This window comes from Hippopotamus amphibius, chromosome 15 (genome assembly GCF_030028045.1).
Source record: "Hippopotamus amphibius kiboko isolate mHipAmp2 chromosome 15, mHipAmp2.hap2, whole genome shotgun sequence".
NCBI classification, from domain to species: domain Eukaryota; kingdom Metazoa; phylum Chordata; class Mammalia; order Artiodactyla; family Hippopotamidae; genus Hippopotamus; species Hippopotamus amphibius.
Genome location: NC_080200.1, coordinates 56,088,795 through 56,110,019, shown reverse-complemented (window position 1 = coordinate 56,110,019; position 21,225 = coordinate 56,088,795). Strand labels below are relative to the sequence as shown.

General features: G+C 41.0%; 1 non-coding gene and 1 pseudogene across 1 annotated transcript; both read right to left on the bottom strand.

Moving 5' to 3' along the window:
* Positions 1 to 8,083: 8,083 nt before the first annotated feature.
* On the bottom strand, positions 8,084 to 8,156 carry TRNAW-CCA (transfer RNA tryptophan (anticodon CCA)). Its single transcript has one exon. It is a non-coding gene; the product is annotated as a tRNA-Trp (tRNA).
* Positions 8,157 to 20,881: 12,725 nt separating this feature from the next.
* On the bottom strand, positions 20,882 to 21,002 carry LOC130837611 (small nucleolar RNA SNORA70; annotated as a pseudogene).
* Positions 21,003 to 21,225: the final 223 nt, after the last annotated feature.

The following is a 21,225-nucleotide window of genomic DNA, read 5'->3' as shown; positions in this document are numbered from 1 at the left end:
ATTGGTAAGGGGCATGTGGCAGACGGCAGGGAGACTGCAGATTTTCCTGCCATCAAGAGGTGGGTCCCTGTCACCTCTCCTGGAGGCTGGGCATGCTCTGTGATTGCTCTCACCAGTCTAATAGCAAAACTGTGGTTTGTGCCAGTTTTTGAGCCCAGGCCTTAAGAAACTGGCAGCTTCTGCGTCCTGGCTCTTGGAACACTTGCTCTTGGAGCCCTGAGCTACCACCATGGAGGAAGTCCCGCTGCCCCGCTGGAGCCACCATGTGGAAAGACCCAGATGTCTGAGTGAAGCCGTCCTGGACACCCTGGTCCAATTCTGCTGCAGCTGAATCCCACCCAGTGATGCTAGCCAGTGCCATCAGAGACTGAAGAATGGCTCAGCCAAGCCTATCGAATAATGACTCAGACACAATAGGATTTTATTTCCGGATCACATAACAGGTCAAGGAGGGAGTTTCTTTTTGATAAATGGTCCTCGTCCACGTCGTGACTCAGGGACCAATTCCAGCCACTCATTAAGGTAGCATGTGATGTTGCAACAGAGAACTAGAACTGGGTCTTTGGATCATACATCATTTCTTTCCATTCCCATCTCAGTATCATATTCTGGAAACTGGATGCTGTTTTGGTAGACTAATGAGAATTTTGGGCAGGAGGAAGCAATGGACAATTGTCTTCTCAATACCATTACATTTCTGGAGTGAATCTTTTTTTTTTTTTGGCTGCACCTCGTGGCATGTGGGATTTTAGTTCCCGGACCAGAGATTGAACCCACGCCCCCTTCTGTGGAAGCGAGGAGTTCTAACCACTGGACCACCAGAGAATTCCCGAAGGAATGAATCTTTTATATATTCCCCTATCTACATATCTGTATTGTCGCCAGGACCAGCTTTACAGGAGCATGACTTCTGTGGTCACATGGGACCCCATGCACAGAAGGGCCTAAGTTTGGTTTCGTGCTCTGCAGTTGTCACCTTGAAATTCTTAAATAATTTTGTCTTTGAACTTGTGTTTCATCAAGTGAAGTCTGCAGGAACAGTGGAGCAGAAGGCATGTGTGTAACATGTGTGTCCACAGATGTTCCTTGCTGTCCTGTATGCAGGTACATTTCATGATACCCTGTGAGCACAGATTTCCAGTGGACACATGATGTAGGTGTTCACTGAGACCCAAAGCAGGTCCAAGAGAAGGATGTGATGTTCCCGGATGATTAAGCAAGGGTACGGACCACCCTGAGAGGCCAGGCTTTCCTTTGGAACTAGAATTTGCTTTGGCTGCAGAAAGAAAAGGAATGTTCTAAGAAACATAAATGACTCAAATGGGGAAAGGCAGACTTTTTTTCTTGTTCTGTGAAGATGTGGAATTTGAAAAATGAGCTTCTCAAGTTGGTGATAGATAAATGTTTTAATATGTTGGCATCTCCATAACCAGAGAAACTTGCGGGCAGAACGTGGCATCAGGTAGAACTGCCTGCAGCGATTTGAACGTGGTAAGTTCTACTGAAAATCAGGATGCTGGGGATGGGGTGGGATAAATTGGGAGATTAGGATTGCCATATATACATTACTGATAAGAAAAAAATATCAAATTGTACAATTTAAATATATGCAGTTTATTGTATGTCAATTATATCTCAGTAAAGTTTCCAAAAAAGAAAGAGAAAAAAAAAAATAGAAAATTGGGATGCTGCTTCATCCTGAACACTTAGCTCATCAGTCAGCCAACTCTGCAACTTCACATGAAAGCTAAGAAGTTCTCCGGCTTCCTAGGTGGTGCAGTGGTTGAGAAGCCGCCTGCCAATGGAGGGGACCCAGGTTCGATCCCTGCTCCAAGAAGATCCCACATGCTGAGGAGCAACTAAGCCTGTGAGCCACAACTATTGAGCCTGCGCTTTAGAGCCTGTGAGCCACAACTATTGAGCCCATGTGCTGAAACTACTGAAGCCCATGCACCTAGAGCCCGTGCTCCCCAGCAAGAGAAGCCACAGCAATGAGGAGCCTGCGCACCACAACGAAGAGTAGCCCCCACTCACCGCAACAAAAAAGAAAGCCCGCGCACAGCAACAAAGACCCAACACAGCCAATAAAATAAATAAATAAATAAAAAGAAAGAAAGAAAGCTAAGTTCTCGTGACACTCAGCTTAAGTTTGCACTTATATAGAAAAAGTAGTTTCTCATCTCAAATGCAAACCTGTTAGAATTGAGGCTTATGGTTTTGAAGAAACGGCGGACTCTAGCATGGCAGATCGTCCACACTATCCAGCAGCAGTGAGAGCGAGTAAACAGCTCTGCAGGAGACCGTCTGAGCTGTTAAGACTTATCTCCGTTCTCCGTGTAACACGCTGTGGTTTTTAGCTTGATCAGGACTGTTGGAAGCCTTTCAAAAATACTGGAGCAAAATAACAGCCGTAATGAAGCATAACGTCAATGGCATCAATTGAAGAGTCGACCCTAACACTCGTGGCAGACCTCATAGGAGAGGGGAGGCAGCTTCTTGTGAACAACCACCTGGGAAGGAACTCTTCCAGCTTCCCCTGTCCTGGTAAATGGCACTGCCATCCACGCAGTTTCTCAAAATAGAAAAGATGGTGTCCTCTGTTCGCGCTCTCTCTCTTTTATTTGCCTCCTCCAATCCAGCCCTCATCCATCCATTCTACCTCCAAAATACAGTTGACCCTTGAACAACACAGGTTTGAACTGTATGGGTCCTCTTGTATGTGGAGTTTTTCCAGTACTAAATACTGCAGTACCACATAATCAGAATCCACGGTTGGTTGAATCCTTGGATGCAGAACCCCGGATACGGAGGAACCCCTTATAAGGAGGAACCGAGTTCAGAGGGCCGGCGACTATCCTCGGCTATTGGACTTCACGGATGGTGAGCACCCCTAACCTGTCCCCTTTTCAAGGGTCGACTGAATCCCTAGGACAGTTTAACTGGGATAGACTGCAAATGTAGTGAGCCACTGCTTTTTGTTGGCTTGATTTCTCTAAATTTGAAAACCTTTAGGTGAAGTGGGATGACAAATTTCTCATTGAGACACATAGGAGAACACAGAGCTTACTCCACTTCCATCCAAGCTCAGAATTGAATATGTGGCATATCTGAAGGATCTGAAAATTAAGCAGTAGTTTTTCCCAGTAATTGTAATTTCCTAGGCATGTTGCCCAAGCTAAGGCAGGATAGCAAAGCGACTCTGGATCTGGAGTGTCTGGTTGTGTATAAGTGAGTGTGTGTGTGTGTGTGTGTGCAACGCACATGCACGCATGCTCATTTTTAGTTAGTGTCTATGACTAAAGCCCAGGAAGGGTACAAAGATAAATGCAGAGCAAAAATGGTTTTTGCCCTCAAGGAGCTTTCACATTCATGGATGGGTCTAAATAACTTAGCTGATTTAAATGATGCAACAAAATTCTAAAAATTCTCATTATATATTTTGTTGACACTCAGGGAACAATACAGAATACAGATTCCTATTTGCTGAAGTAAACGTGGTCCACAATAGCGTAACCTCACAATGCAGTTTCACTTTATCGACACGGATGCCAATTCAAAGGTTTTGCATTCTTGTGGCGACTTGTACAACAATACTATTGGACACGAGTCAGCTCTGATGGTGTGGGAAAACCTTACACCATTTATCAGATCTAAAATGCCAGAGATGAGAATTCTGTTTTACGTTTAGCGGTTACTGGCCTGCGGGGATGCGAATGTTACACTTCATACATCTGTGTGAAATAGCACTTGTCCTTCAAAGAAGCTTTTAATGTAGAAAGTGCTGGCTTTTCTTCTACTACATGAAAAACTTCCGTCACCATTTGATATTTGACAATAACACCGCCGTCAGGATTACTGTCAGGATGTGAAAAGTTACATTACGTATGCTGATGCTATACAATTTTTCACCTGAAGATAAAATAAATCATAATGAAATTCTTCATAAGTGAATTTCCCCAAGATATCTGTGTGATGTTCATCAAGCTTCACTGTATAATGTTGTGTTTATTAACTCAAGTTGATTATTTCTCAACAGTAGAAACAACTAATATTTTCCCTTGAATATATTAGGAGTTGTGCAACTTATGTTGATATACTTTTGATTTATGGAATTTCATGAACTCTGAACGAATGATTTCTGCTTTTGGATGGAAGAGGTGTTTTATACTCCTACACTGAGCTTCTAAGGCAAAGTGCAGAGCTGAACGGTGCTATTAACTGGGATAGACAACTAATGTAAGTTCAGGCACAATTATTTTTCCCAAAATGAAAACTCTTTAGGTGACATGGGATGAGAAATTACTCATGGGGACAACCGAGAGAATATAATGATTTTAATAAGTTTTCATAAGTTTGAGATGGAATACTGTACATAGACTATCTGAAAGGTTTGAAAATTAAATATGAAGACGTTTCTCTTCCCAGCTGTGCTTTTCTAGGCATGTTCCCTAAGGGGAAGGCAGGCTCACAGGGTGGCTCCGATGCTGCTTGTGTGGCTCTGACATTCACACCCTGAGGGTTTGGGTTTCACCTCCACTTGGCTCAGTTTGCTCATCTGTAAAATGGGTGAACATTAGCTGCATGTTCCTCCTTGGGTCATAAGGAGGATTAACTCCAATAACACAGGCAAAGCACTTTGAAGAGAGTCTGGCAGAGCTTGGCTTATGGTCAATGGCTCTATAAAGGTTACAAACCTTGATTTTGCATTCTGTCTGATGCGACCTTGTCACAGGCTTTTGCAGAACGCTATGGGGTTTGCATTAGCACCAAATGAATATGGATGAAATCAAAACAAGAACACACGGATAATGTTGGAGGGATAGCTTAAGAATTAGGTGCCAAGGGAATTCCCTGCTGGTCCGGTGGTTAGGACTCCAGGCTTTCACTGCTGAGTGCCCAGGTTCAGTCCCTGGTCAGGGAACTAAGATCCTACAAGCCACGCAACGTGGCCATAAATAAATAAATAAATTAATAAATTAATTAATTAAAAATTAGATGTTAGGGCAGGCATCATTTTGATTTCCAAACAGAGCTGATATATGACTAGGCTGTCTTTCTCAAGAGAGCCAGCTACAGTCATTCTTATACCGATCCCTTCTATTATATTTTCATGATCATGTAAACAAAGATAGGAAAGCTTCGTGTAAGCAAGCTAAGCATTTGCTTCAGAGGAATTTTAACTCAATTCTTCTCTCTTTGTTTCCTTGAGAACTGCTTTGATATATTTTCTCTTTTTCTGTTTGGCAGAAGCAGATTAGAATGTTTTAAAAATTGACTTTACTGAGAAAGTTATATGTTCAAAAAGATAAAGTGTTGCTTGGGTAAATCTATGCAAACACCTTGGAACTACAGTCGAGTTTGCATCAGGCTTGTGTAAAATAAACCCTCTGAAGGGCTTCACCTAAATGTTTGGAAGGATTGTCTTGAGTGTTCCCAGGTATTGGCTCTTGCCTTCCTGCTACTTCAGCTTCTGTGTTAACTGGAGGAGGAGCTTACTCTCTTGGACACAAGATGAGCAGACACACAGCATCCTAGGAACAGACCTTGGCCAGTGGTCACTTTGTGGCAGGTGGAGTTCAACCAGGAAGTGGTATTTGTTTCCTGTCTTGGTGGTGATTCCAGCTCTGAGAGAACCCTCTGGAATTCCCTCATGTCAGGAACACTGCTGTGAAAAACTCAGTCCCTTCAATTCCACTAATGGCCTAAGCCACTCCTGGTGTCATCCTTCTGAAATCCAGTCTGCATCTCTCTGTGCTCCTTACATCGAATACTAGAATTTAACTTCATGGTTCTTCTAGAATTCTAGCTTCCCATCAATAACCATCAGGAACATAAGCTCATCAAATTAAAAGTTGCTATACATGCTGGGGGTATTTCATAGAGCAGACTGATGTTGATAATGTGAACAATAAGATGGAGAAAACTAACGTTGGTACTATTAAAATATGTCAGAGTGGGTCTCTTTAAATACTAGGATAAAAAGAAATCATTCATCTCACTGGATGAAGTTTTAAAAGAAATATTGAAATATTCAACCATCTAGCAGTCATCACTGGCAATAACCCCAAGAAAGAGGAAAATGCAGCTGAAAAGAAAGTTTCTTCCTAATACCTGTAATTCTGAAGTAGTTAAGTAAAATGGTGAGAAGAAACCAGAGAACCTCCTGCCTTAACTCAGTGGGAGAAGGAGTAAAAAATTTCATATTCCCCAAAGTATTGGTTACGAAGAGATGAATGTAGTCACCTTTGCCTTGGCAAACATGTTGTCCCCTTACGGATTCAGAGGAAGGCTGTTCTAATGAAAGTAGACAGGTAACGGATGTATTGGAGTGTTGGAGGGTGAGCCAATGAATTCTGCCAACCTCCGGACAGCCTCGCCTGCCATGCTGAGTCTTCTGAGTTTATCCAGTAAATGTCCCACCTGCCGCCACTAAGCTGGGCTACTACTAGTTCAGCTCCACCAGGCAGCCGGGAATCCCTAAATGGAAAAACAATCTTGCTAAACAGGTTTCCCAGGTCACTTTGATTTGAATGAGACTCCAGTCTGAGAGGAAGAAATAAATGTGAAAGAGAGAGGAGAAAATCAAAGGTTGTTCTTCTTCTCGCCTTTCAACCTCAGGGAAATGGCGTAGCTAAATTACAAAGTCCAAATGGGGTGGGACTCCATAGATACGTTACATATTGAGGATCATTTCTTCCACATAAATTTGAGAAGACAACACCACGAACTGAACGTGTGATTTATTCTTTTATAGGAGGGATTTACAAACAGCCAGAAGCTAAGTCTTCTCTGCTTTGAAACAGAAAAGTCCTGGAGGCTCTGCCTGAGAGGTATCCGGAATTCACAGTCCTGGAGGAAGCTGGCGGGAGGGAGAGCTCCTTCCCTAATGTTGGTTTTCTCCCCCCTTCTAAACTGGATTGCTAAAGCCTTTTTCAAAAATATAAACATTGGCAGGAATAAAAGGTGGCATTTGGGGTTTATGGAAGGCTCTGGGTAGTAGTGGGTGTGGTTGGAAAACACCAACGGAACACTTTCCTGGAGTTAATCCCTTGCTGGCCAGAGCCCCAGCTTTGGCAATTTATGGGGCTTCCCCTAGTAGGAGGATGACACTTTGGCCCAAATACATTGTGAATTTTGTCCTAGACCGAGTATCATTTCGATTTTCTCATCTTATTCTTTGAGTTCAGCTAAGTGACCAACTTACTTTATAAAAAAATTCTTTCGTATATATTGCTTTAATGCTTAGTTCCTGGAGACCGTATTTTCTATAGTTATGGATTCTCACAAAAACTTCAGTTATTATCCCCGTTTCCTAAGAAGCTTGAGCCTCTGCCCAGTGGCGTGGTACCAACAATAGAAATATCCCTTCTGGCTTCTAGGCCAATGCTCTGAATTATTTCCCGTACTTTTGCCTTCTTGGCTACTTGCATCAATGATTAAGAATACTTTCTGACTGTAAAATTCTTCACATCAGTATTCTAGTTTTCACACAGCTGCCTTCCTAGGCACAGTTGGGAAGGGAAAGTACTCCATTCATGTATTTATGCACTCATCAACCAATATTTATTAAACATATATTACATGCTGGGCAATTTTCTACTGCTAAGGAGACAGTAGTGATCACAACAGGCAAAGATCTCTGCCTTCATAGAATTTACATGCCAGCGCGTGGAGACATATCACGGACAAGTCAGGCAAGGGAAATATTATATATGGGGCACTGAAAATGATTGTAGGGGAGGAGATAACATTTTCCTCTAAGTTCAGTAAGTGGGGCCTGTGAATTAAACTGATAGAAGACAGATTAGCAGGAGAAAAGGCATCCAAATTTTATGAATATTTTGCATTTTACACACATGGGCCATCACAGAAAAGCAGTGAAAAACCCAAAGAAGAGTTAGACTCAGGGGCTTATATAGTGTTTCTATTTATTTATTTATTTAGGCTGCACTGGGTCTTACTTGTGGAATGCAGGATCTTTGCTATGGCATGCAGAATTTGTTTTTTTTAAGTTGTGGCATGCGGGATCTTTTTTATTTGCAGCATGCAGACTTCTTAGTTGCGGCATGCATTCGGGATTTAGTTCCCTGACCAGGGATCGAACCTGGGGCCCCTGCATTGGAAGCTTGGAGTCTTACCCACTGGACCACCAGGGAAGCCCCTTATATACTGTTTTAACAAAGGGTGATAAATTGTGGAGAACTGACTACACAAAGGAAAGGGGGGTTGGGTTTTTAGGGCCAATAATTGTGGAAAGGTGGAAGTTTAAGTCTGGGGGGAAGCTCATGGTAGACAGGCTTATTTAGGGAGGTTCATTCCTCAGATTTGTCTTGGTGCCATTGTTGGTGATAAGGATTCTTCTCCTCTTCCTGGTCCAGGAGAGGGACACCCCTGTCTCTGCTTTTTCTCAGTTGCCTTGAGCTCAGAATAATCCCATGCCCAAGAGACAATTTTGGGGGTGGCATATTCTGATCCTCTTCAGGGTAACAGGGCAGGGGAAAAGGATGGGGTGGGGGGTGGTTTGCAATTTTAGATAGAGTGCTCAGGGAAGGCCCAGCGATTGGGATCAAGACCTTAAAGAAGAGAGGGAGCCAGCTTTGAGGGTGATGGGGGAAAGCATCCCAGACAGAGAGAATGGTGGATACAAAGGAAGAAGCAGGAGAGGAAAGTGTCCTCAGTGAGGCGGAGCCAGTGAGGGAGGAGAATTAGGAGGGAGACAGAGAGGGAAGGATGGGGCAGGCATGTATACATGTATCATGGGATAAGATGGGAAGCTATTGGACTGTTTTGACCAGATGAAGGTGTGATCAGACTGACGTTTTAACAATATCACTCTGACCTGAGGGTCAAAAATGCATCGCTGGGCAACAGGGGTAGGAGCCTGAACCCAGTAAGGGGACTAGCCTTATATATATAGAGGCAAGGGATGGTGGTGGCTTGGACAAGGGAGGTGGCAATGGGGGAGGTGGATGGTGGTCAGATTCTATATACATCTCTCGGGAGATATTGACATATTAGATGTGGGGTGCGGGAGGAGTCAAAGATGCCTCCTGAGGTTCTGCCTGAGCACCTATAAGGAGACGTTACCATGTAGGGGAGGAAAACTAATCTTCCCTTTATTCTTTCGAGTTCTAGGCTGAGACCCCCCTGTAATAAAAGACAGATTAACATGAGAAAAACAAGTTTATTAACATGTGTATCCCGTGCATATGTGGGAGAAACCAAAGAAAGTGAATAACTCAAAGAGATGGCTTTGGAATTCAGGCTTGAATACCATCTTTTTTTTTTTTTTTTTAAATAAATTTATTTATTTATTTAATTTATGGGCTGCGTTGAGCCTTCATTGCTGCACATGGGCTTTCTCTAGCTGCTGAGAGTGGGGGCTACTCTTTATTGTGTTGTGCAGGCTCCTCATTGTAGTGGCTTCTCTTGTTATGGAGCACAGGCTCTAGGCGCATGGGCTTCAATAGTTGCAGCACATGGGCTCAATAGTTGTGGCACACGGGCTCTAGAGCACAGGCTCAATAATTGTAGTGCACAGGCTTAGTTGCCCGGCGGCATGTGGAATCTTCCCAGAGCAGGGCTTGAACCCGTGTCCCCTGCATTGGCAGGTGGATTCTTAACCACTGCGCCACCTAGGAAGTCCTTGAATACCATCTTAACAAGGAAAAGGGAGGGAGGATGTTGGCCTCTTACATGAGAGTGAATGATTTTTAGAGAAGATAAAGGGGCCCTTAGAAGCACAGATGGGAGATATGATAGATTGTGACTGAGTCTGTTTGGATGTGCTGTGGACTTCCAGTCTCCTCTCCTGTGATAAGAGTCAGTCTTCTCTGATGAAACTTTCCAGGAAGAAATCTATGACAATTGAGTTTCTTTTGGAGGATCTGTCTTTAGGTAGATAAGGGGAGTTCAGAGAAAGTATCTCCCTGCATTTGCTATTTTTCAAGTGCTACAGCTCAAAATAATCTCTCCCAAAGCAGCATATTTTGGGGGTGGCATGTCCTTATTTCCTACAGTCATATTTTGGGGTGGCATATTCTGCCACCTTTCACAGTTTACTAACATTGATGAAGACAAGAGGAGTTGGTTAGTCGGAGGAGGGGGGAGAGTTATCAGGAGCTCAGTTTTATGTACATTAAACTTGAGACAATTATTAGATATCCCACTAGAAGCATCAAAAACACAGTTGGATTATCAGTTGAAACTTCAGAGAAGTGTGAGCTGGAGATATTTGTTGGGAACACATAAGCATATTAATATTTAAACCCATGAGACCAGATGTGCTCACCAAGGAAGAGAGTGTAGCCTTGGAGTCAGAAGATCTGAGTCCAGATTCCAACTTCAACATTTGGGCACCATAACCGACCTCACTTCTTCATCTGTAACATGGCTGTGTATTGTGGACTGATTGTTTGAGTTGCCCCCAAATTCATCTGTTGAAATCCTAACACCCCTTGTGATGGTCTTCGCAAGAAGGTCATGAGGGTAGAGGCCGCATGAATGGGACAGTGCCCTTATAATACACCATATGTGAGAGACGATGGCATCTATGAACCAGGCAGTGGGATCGCTTGAATCTGCAAGCACCTTGACCTTGGACTTTCTAGCCTCCAGAACTGTGAAAAAGAAATGTTTGTTGTTTAAACCTTCCAGTCTATGGTAATTTTGTTACAGCAGCCTGAATGGACTAAGACACTATGATAATAGTAGCATCATAATGGTACCCTTAGAATAGATCTAAAGTGGTACCTGATGCTGAGTAAATGTTGGTTAAGTACTGCCAATGAATAAAACAATAGAGTTTCATTCCCTAAACAACTAAGAACATTTGTTCTCCTTGTCAATTAACTCTACATTTTCACATTCTCTCATTCACCATCCTGGATTCTGGAGTGAGGAGCAGGGTGGGATGGGAGGACAGCAATTTGACTCTATTGATTGAATAAACTGCTAGTAACTGAGCATTTACTATGTGCCTGGGCCCGTCTTATATCTTTAAGTGCATTATCTGATTTTATTCTCACTAGAATCTAGGAGATAGTTACCATCAAGAGTAGGTAGTGTACCCAAGGTCATGGTGATTAAAAATCAGGACTTGTACTGGGATCCAGGTTCAACTGACTCCAATGCTTAATCATTCTGTGCTCTCTACCATGATGGGAGAGGAGAGGGATTTCCTAACTCTGGTCAGTGACACTTCTTAGTCTTAACTCGATTCACTAGTTACCCTTTATTTTCTTTCTAGTCCAAGGTTACACAGCTGCTAAGTGGCTGGTGGAATCAAATGCCAGTTCAGGTCTTCCCTCAAGTGCAGGCTCCATGTTCTATACCACAGAGGTCATTCTGATATTCAGTAAGGTGTCCCTTCTTCCCCTCTGCTTCTCCCTACATTTAAACATAGAGAAGCATCCTGAGTAAAATCTCTGGTTTATGGCTCCATTTCATCTTCCTATGTCTTCATTTGGCCTCTAAGTGGTGCTTTTCAACCCTGATCATACTTTGAAAACACCTGGAGAGTTAAAAAAAAAAACCCACAGAGACCTTAGCATGGACCAATTCAACCAGAATTGCAGGACATGGTTGGGGCAGTGGTCTTTATATTTTTTTAAATCTATCTGGGCAATTATAATGTGTAGACACCTAAGAACCACCAATGTCTGAGATAGGGCACAGTCAAATGCAGGGGGAAATCATGACCATTTAGCTAGACCAAGGAGAGATGGAAAAATCACATTAAAAAAAATTCTGATCTTTTTTCCTAGCCCCATGCACTCAGTCTGAAGGTTAGACCATGCGCATCATAATCTGGAGTGGGTAATTCAACTAAATACATCCAAGGGATTCTGATTGTTATATCCTCTCTCTACCCTGGTGCCGTTTTGTTGAGAATCAATACTTTGAGGAAAATGGAGGGATGCAAGTTATTTGGGGTATTTTGTGCAAGATGCAGAGCAGCGCTATAGAGTGAGAAGGGGGACCCCTGAGGAGTAAGTTCCAGGGTGGTGATAATCCACATCTCACAGTTGCAGAAGAAAAGAGAGGGAAATAGGAGAACTTCCCGGAATGGGGGAGGAGACAGGTACAGGGGCCCAGGCACAAATGTTTCCACTTCCTCTTTGTTAACCCCGTTCTGGCCTTGGGGCCAGTCCCAGATTCCAGCAGGAATGGAAGGATGGCTGAGCAAATTCAGGCAGGCTCAACAGAAAGGGCAGAGAACCCTGTGGTCAGCAAGACCACTGACTTGGGACGTCATTCCAGGACGGCTGACCTTTGGAGACCGCTGACCTGCGTACCTGTGCAAACTTGCATTTAGAAAAGACGCCTTAATTTTATTTTTTTAAAAAATTTAGAGTCTCTGAAATGTCTTCTTCACCTGTCTGTCTTTTCTAATATGTCATTTGGGGGGAGTTGAGTGACTGTGGCATAGTTCAAAAGCTTTCGTTGTTCTTCTTTCTTAGGTAGAGAGCTAAGGGGCAAACATATTACTTCTTGCAGAGCAGACACCTGAATATTGCTGGAGACAGAAACTGATGTGGTTAATGCTGAATTTAGAGTTGACTGCAATCAGCCCTTAGAATCTATGTGGCTGGTTTGCCAGAGGGAGAGGAAGAGTCTAGGAGTCAGTGGCTACTGTGCATTCCTTTCGATCTCCTAGCTGTTAGTGGACTTTGGATAAACCAGCTTACGAAATGCGAAATGCGAAGGCAAGTCCTGAGCCAACGTCTCTTCTGGGCCTCTGTCCAGGCAGGTGTCTGCAAGCCTGATCTATGAACCTGATGAGTAGGCAGATTGGACTTCTTCCATTAGTGTTTGCCGAAGGGATTATGACCCCCCACTCCCCATCTTAGGAGTTTTTGATGTCCAAGGATACAGGTTTACTACATGAAACTATCAGGCCTCAGAGCACTTCTTCTGCTTGCTTCCCTGACCTCGCTTTCACTGGGGGTGGGCTGATCACGCTGTAAACCAGACAGGGGATGAGGCAGGTGGAGCGTGCTTGCACCCTGGCAGCCCTCCGGAGGTTCCAGGAATCCTTTATCTCCAATGTCTTGCCAGACTCTAAAGCTCCTTGAGGACAAAGGAATCTATATATTTTAAGTAGCATTGAATTTCAGAATCCAGTTAAGGCAGGATCTACTACAGACTAATAAACAAGAATCATATGTACACGAAGGGGTAGATGCCTATGGAAACCTGCTTCACCAGTGAGAACGGAGGTCCCTTATTTCCTTTTTGGTGTAAGGGCACAGAATTGTTGGTGTTCTGTTATAGTTTGCTTGTTTATTTTCGTAATTTAAAACTTTGTAAGATATACAAGCAGTATGTGAAATTGTATATGGATAGTTTAAACAACAGAATCAAGGGACACCTTTTAAACCACCATCTATGCCAAGGAAAGGAACATCACTGGTACCCTGAAGCTCCCTGTGTGATTCAGGTAGATTGCTGTACCTGTTCCCACCCTCACCCCCCAGGTAACCACTGTCCTGAATTTTGTGTTAATCATACCCTTACTTTTTATTGTGGGTGTATATGTACAGCCGTAATGTGAGTGTATCAGGAAATAGTGTACTTAGCTTTGCCTGCTTTTGATCTTTGTATGAAATAAAACTGAGTGATTTGCTTCTTTGGTTCAACGTTATCTTTTGAAATTCAGCCACATTAACACATGAAAACTGATCTATTCATTTTTGGTACTGTGCGATATTCTGTGGTATGGAAAAGGATGTCTTAATCATTCTGCTGCTGATAGATACTTGTATTTCTTTTATGAAAAGCACTGCTAAAAACATTTGTGAGCATGTTTCCTGGTGCACACGTGTCAAGTAGGATTTTGACAGCTCTTCGTTTACGAAACTCCTTTGATTGAGAAATCATCAGGCAATGAGAATTCTCAAGATTGGAGTTGCCAAAAATTTTCCTTATTTTTAAAAAGTGGGACGAGTTGGAACCTGGAATATATTGAAACAATGAGTATGATGAGGAGTCTTGTCAAAATTCTGAAAAAAAAAATTAGATGTGATTTTTTCTTAAGAGTGCTTAGAAAGAAAATGAGGTGCTGGTGACTTAGTGTTGCTAAAAATAAGTTATGACAAAGTATTTTAATCAATCCCACTGGTAGGATCACTGCACTGGTAGGTGTAGGAAATGCTCCATTTACCTCATTCTCCTATGAGCATCCTATGAGGCTCTGTATAGATTTTCCATCATAGGACTGTTCAGTGTGGCTTATATTTATTCATTTCCATGTCAACTCTGATCACAAACCCTAGTGGACAGGGGTCTTATCATGACCATCTAACAAAGTGCTTGACTCCCAACTGGTCCTTCCTAAAAGTTTGTTGGATGAATTCTCTTCTTGAAGACAAGACCAGGAACATGGGATTGAAGTGGTACAGGCAGGACAAATAGTTTTAGGAACATCATATCTAATGATAACTGATTGGCAAATAAATATCTAGTTAGAAACTTCCATTTAAGCCTTTGCCTTACTCTGGATTTTTTTTGAGAGTTCAGATGAGTTTATTTATTTATGTTACTTATATACCAACTTCATTGAGATATTATGTATATACCACAAAATTACCCATTTAAATTGTACAAGTTAATGTTTTTTTGTACGTGCAACCATCATCACCATCAATTTTAGAACATTTTCATCACTGCAAAATAAAAAAAAAAACCCTAAACCCATTAGCTGTCACTCCCCATAACCTCCCAACCTCCCCAGCCTCAGGAAACCACTAGCTTACATTCAGTCTCTATAAATTTTCCTATTCTGAATATTTCGTATAATGGAATCATATAACACGTGCTCTTTGGTGGCTGGCTTCTTTCACTTACCACAATATTTTGAAGGTTGATTCATGTTGTAGCACATATTAGTACTTTTTAAAAAATTGCTGAATAATATTCTGTTCTATGAATATAGCACGTTTTACTTACCCATTCATCAGTTGATGAACATTTGGGTTTTTTCCACTTTTTCACTACTTTGAATAATGCTGGTCTGAATATCGGTGTACAAGTTTTTGTGTAGAAGTATGTCTTCATTTCTCTCTGAAATGTTTCTGTTGTATTTCATTTCTCTTGGGTGTATACCTAAGAGTGAGATCCATGGGTCACAAGGTAACTGTAAGTTTAACCTTTGAGGAACTTATCTTGGTCAAAATTTGCATAAGCAATTTAGGTGAAGACAAAGCTTATAATGATCAAGTTTGTGAATGGTATAAATCTGCAAGGAATCATTCACTGCTTTAGGGTGATAATGTTCAATCTGGAAGCCACTAGGCACATGGGACTGTTGAGAACTTGCAATGTGGTTAGTCTGAATTAAGATGACCTACAAATGTAAACTATATACTGGATTTCAAAGTCTTAGAATAAAAAAAGAATGGAAAGAATGTAAATTATCTCATTAATAATTTTTATATTGATTATAAGTTGAAAAGCTAATATGTTAGATACATTGGAGTAAATAAAATACATGACAAATTAATTTCACCTGCTTCTTTTTACTTTTTCCATGTGGCTCCAAGAAAAGCTACAATTACATATGTGCCCCATATTCTATTTCTATTGGGCAGTGCTGCTCTATTTCTTTCGTATTCCTTTCCTCCTTCAAACATTAGATGAATACTAACCTGGCAGCGTTTGGACTCAGACTGACTTGGATTCAAACCAGATTCTTCTTAGATGTAAAGCCATGGGCAGCTTACTTAATATCCCTAAGTCTCATTTCCCTTAACTGTAAAAATTAAAAAATAATAATATTTATTTAATCAGAATGTTATGAGGAGTCAAGGAAAGAAGTTATAGAAAGAACTTAGCTGAAGGCAGGCACATGGAAAGAGTTAAATAAATGTTAGTTCTCTTCTCTCCTTTCCTTGTTTCCATTCTGTTAAGTGATAGGTAATTAACCTGGTCAGACCATTCTGGGTGGTAACATATGCCACCTCATGGGACTTATAGTGTATTTATTTTAATAAGGAACGTCAAAATACTATGCTTAATGAAATGATTTCAGGGGTTGAATTTTTCTGGTAGGCAGGATCTCATAAATAATATGAATAATCACTTTCATCTTTTCTTTGATTTTAGAAGTTAACTTTGCCCATCTGCAGGGAAATATATGCCAAGTCTTCAAATAATTCCAGGCTGTTTGAATTTAACATTAAGGATATGTTGAGATTGTTCACATGTGTTTCAGGGTGTCATTTGAACCATCCAGAACTCATTCAATATGGAAAACTAAGTGAGAACTTCTCAAGCGAACTTATTCTCTCTCCAGAGGTCAATGGAATTTCCTGTTTCTGTTTGGACTCAAAATATTACATGAAGTTCTACTTTCTCTGAACACTTTGGATCCTGGCTTGACCCAGGAAGGCATAGTTTAATTCAGATGAAAAGCATGCACGCATCACAGACTCTTCACTACCTCCTCCAGTTCTGAGGCATGTCTGCTTGACCAGAAGCTGATTTCTCTCAACAACATTGATAGTAGAGTGTACTCTCTTCGCTTTGCTGAGATTTACTTCCTTCTTCAGAGTCAGCAACTGCCCATGATTTTTTTCTACCTTTTTGCACTTTTAGAAGCAGATTGAGCATCAAGTATGGCGAGAAATGGATAAAAAGGAATCAGTAACTACCTTTCCTTAACGGAAGAAAAAAATTGTCTCTCAGAATGGAAGTTTCGCCTAATCAAATAAAAGCTCTTGATGGACTGAGGGTTCAAGGCAGTTCTTTCCTTGCTATAGGTTTGTGTAAAAGAACAGACACACAAAATTACATTATTATTGCTTAAGGATTCATTTCTTTCTTGTCTGTGTTTTGCCTTACTAGGTGATCTGTGTCTAGAATATTCCTATTTGGTACGCAGTTAAAAAAATAAAAATTAAAAGCTGCCTCCCTACTTTTTGGCGAAATGTAGAGAGCTTAGTCTGATGTAATAGGACGGGTACCCTCAGCAGACCCTCTGACCATCTTGTTCCTATTTGCTTGATTAGGGATTAAACATCTTTCAGCCATGTGTGAACTTGGCATACTGGCGATTCCTGCTAAAAGTTTCAATTCCTTGACATCCTGCTACACCCTCTGAGAGAATTTTCTAAAGACTTCCTTCCAGCTGTCACCAAAAATGATGAAGGGTCCTTTACAGACAGAATTGCTTTGATTGCACCCGCCTACGTATACAATGAGTAGAAAAGCGTTTATTGCCTTTTCAATGGCAGTAGAATGTTGAACGTCTTACACTAACCTAACTAGGTTCTTTGCCCAAAGGATGGGAGAGACCAGGGCTCTGTTCGGACAAAATTCTTCTGTTGGTTGGGACAGCAGCAGAAATTATTCACTTTCTCAGGAAGTCTTGGCAAAATGTAAAGCACCATTGACTCACCAGGATCAACTGAAAGAATGCCTTGCAGCCTCTGGTCTATGAGGTCTTTCTCAACCTCCTATTTCTAACATTTACAAAAAAGTATGTTTGCTCCAGCCTTTTTACACCGAAATCATGGTGTTCCTCAGACAGGAAAGAGGTCATTGAGAAGAAGCCAGAGAATCACGTGTGTTCCTTCTTCCTCCAACACATTTAGAATTTTGATGATCCACAGCTTCTGGAAAACAATACAGATGACTAGACATGGGTCGTTCTGAACAAAATTAATTATTGCCCAGAGGCAGTAGCCAGACACACCTACTTTATTTTCAAAGTTATATTGTTTGTTGAGGAACAGATGGCGGGGAAGGTGGAGGTGGCAATAGGTGAGTGTTCTATTCGGGAACAATTGTTTCTACCTTTTCTCTATCAACATTGACTAGAAACCAGAACATTATTCAGTTAATTTGAAAATTATTTTAGTTGATCACACAATAATAATCAGAATAAATAGAAGTGGATTTAAAGAATAATTAACTCAGAATCTACTTCCTTCTCAATTTTTCCATATTTTTTCCAGTCTTTGTGCATTATAATTCAGGGGAAATGGAGTTCATTTTAAAACTCTCAGGTCATTTAATCAAAGGTTTTAAAATGAGATATGAAACTGTAGAGCTTCGATGAAAACATATGTCTGTATATATTAATTGGGCAAAGAGAAATAATATTTAATGGAAAAAATACGAGCCAGAAGAATTTTATTACAGTTATGAGCTTTTTTGCCAAAGCAACATAGAAGCTGACTATAAAGCAAAAACTCATAGATATATAAAGAAAACTTAAAAACAAAAAAATTGCTCTGGGAGATTTTAATAAAACTCTTTCAGAGTTTAATAGACCAAGCAGATAAAAAGTAAGGAAGAATAGAGTTTGAAAAATATAACAAACACCCTTAACATAATAGATATATATATAGGTCTTTATGTCCTACAGAATATGACTTTTATGACTATGGACATTTACAGAACTAAATGGGTAATTGGCCACAGATAAAACATTAATAATTTCCAACAAGTGGAAGTTTTAGAAGCAGTATTATTTGATCATAATTCAATAAAACTGGAAATCAGTAATGTACATATAGATACCAAATTAAAGGAAGCTTTCCATAACCTTGTGGAACCTGTTTAATGTCCCATTTTATCAGCAGGGAATGATAAATGGTATAGAGGTCCTACGTTAATTGAGAACTTGTGAATACAGGTACAACCAATGGTACCAGGTAATTGAGAGACTATCATCTTATTGGGGGATTCCAGACTCTTTAGAGTTCCTGGACCAGACTTCCATTCTTAGAAACAGCTCCATAAATTCAGAAAATCTTTGTAAGGGATTAATTTAGGATCCTAACAGCTGACAAGCCAGAATGAACTTTAAATGTTATTTCTTTTTCTTTCCAGCATTAAGGAAATGAGGACCACAGTAACAATGGAGCTTTTCTAAGGGCCATGATAAGATCTCCCTTCCACATCTGGAGCTGAGCGCTGAAGCACTAGACTCTTAATCAGCAGAAAGAGGAAACCAAGGCTTCCTTCCCAGATCATCCTGGCCTCCGTAGAGCGCAAAGCCACCTTTTACAGAATTCTCTGGATGCTATCAGCTCGGGATCTATTTTTTGTTGAATTCCCCTTGGCGTTAGACTAAGCAAAGGACTGTGTTCCCATTTTAATGTGTGGTTCCTTAAAAGAAATTCTTCCCTATTTCATAAAGCTAAAGCAGCTTAATTAAGTTATGCTTAATCATCCTGTTCTGTCAATATCATATATATATTTATTTTGTATATATTTTATCTAAAATATATAATATTTTATATGTATATATACAAAAATTTAAAATATATTTCATGAGGTAATCAGTGTGGATTGAGTTGGGGTGGAGTTGAGTTGTCTTTGATGAAAGAAACCTCTCAAAATTTTAGATAAAAAGAGTTAACTGAGTTGATCCCTGCCTGTGACCATAAGAAAATTTTATTTTATCCATTCAATAAACCTCAGAGGATGCAGGAGGGGTAGAGATAGCTGGAAGACAGCCTCTATCTTTGATTCTGATGTGTAAATAAGCCATCTGGACTCTTTCCATATTTCAAATCCCCATTTATAAAATGGGATCAATTAAGAAAATGAACGTGAGCTGGCATTGGCTGAATGTGAATCAGACTCTTGTAAAGCCCGACGCTTCTAGAAGATGCCACATTGCATAAGACTTCTCATAACATGCTCTGAATTAACCAGGAAGAATTTTAGCTTCATTCTAAAGTGAAATGTTTACCTCACAGGGGTGAAAAAAAAAATGAAATCCACAGGCCAGCAAACTCTTGTTTGCATCTTGCAAGCTTAAACACATGGAATTCCATTGCAACAGTGGTGTGGACAGAGCCAGGACACTTTATTAAAACAAGAAGCCCAATTTAACAATTACTACCTTATGAGGCCCTCAAATGTTTTCAACTGACTCCTCCTTTTCCTTCTCTTGCATCTTCCCCTTTCAGAGACCCACCTCCTCCCGCCCCAAGGTCTCATCTTTGGAGGCCTGTTATTCTGGAAGGGGTCTGCCTAGAGAAGGGGAACGGAGTCACTCCAGACCCCACCCTTGGCCCATGGAGTCTACTCTTCCTTCACCACTCGCCAGCCAGGCCTGGTGTTTAGAAGATCAAAACACCCAGGAAACACATCAGAAGGAAGAATACTTCCAACTCTGCCACCATCTTCAATGAACAGTTCTCTGTGCAGTGTGAAGTCACATAAAATGAGAATGGTACTTTCACTCAACTTCCTTTATCACAGAAGGGAGCATGTTTCATTTATATGCTTATTGGGAAGAAAACTGGCTTAGAAGTTTGTAGAGTTGGTTGCTAAAGAGTAAAAATATACCCATAAAATAAGTGTTAATTTTTCCCCTCAGTGTTTGCTTAGAATATAAAAGGAGTAGTAGTATTTAATGTGCAGTGATCAGGTGACAATAGATGTGTGCATACACGTGACATGTTTTGAACTTCTTTTTGAAAATTTTAATTTAATTTAATTTTTGGAGTGAAAAGTAGTATTTATTGGTGGGCTTGAGTGAGGAGGGGGACAGCGCCAAGACTGTCAGGAGTGCAGGGCCGGCCATGTGTCCAGGGGCCATGATTAGGGATGTATTTGACCCCACAGTTATCAGGGATGAGCCACTTTTCTGCTACCATGTTTTCAAGTTCATCTGCATTAAACTTAGTAAATCCCCACTTCTTAGAGCTGTGGATCTTCTGGCAGCCAGGGAACTTGAACTCGACCTGCGGAGGGCCTCAATCACATGCTCCTTGTTCTGCAGCTTGCTGTGGGTGGACATTACAACTTGGCCAACATGAACCCTGGCCACTGTGCTCTGGGGCTTTCCAAAGGCACTGCACATGCCTGTCTGGAGCTTAGACTGGGGACAGCATGCCAGACATGAATGTCTACTGGAAAGGGCTGTCTCTAAGGTCCCTTAGGGCAATCCATGCAGGTAACAGGCTGCACACATTACCGAGGAGGCTGCTGTTTACAGTGTTTTGAACTTCCTGAAAGGAAGTTGTTCTTACATCCTGAAGAGCAGAAATGTCAGTATTTAGCAAACACCACTATTCAAATACGTGATTTGATTGTTTGGAAAATCTAACAAAATTTAGAACAAATAGTATTCTTGAAAAAGGAAGGAAACGTAAGAGTAAGAGCATTTATTTTGATGTGAGTTGATCTTCTACATGACAGCATTCTCTCATCATACTGTAGTATTTTTAATAAACCTAAGGCTATGGTGAAAACTTTCAGCCA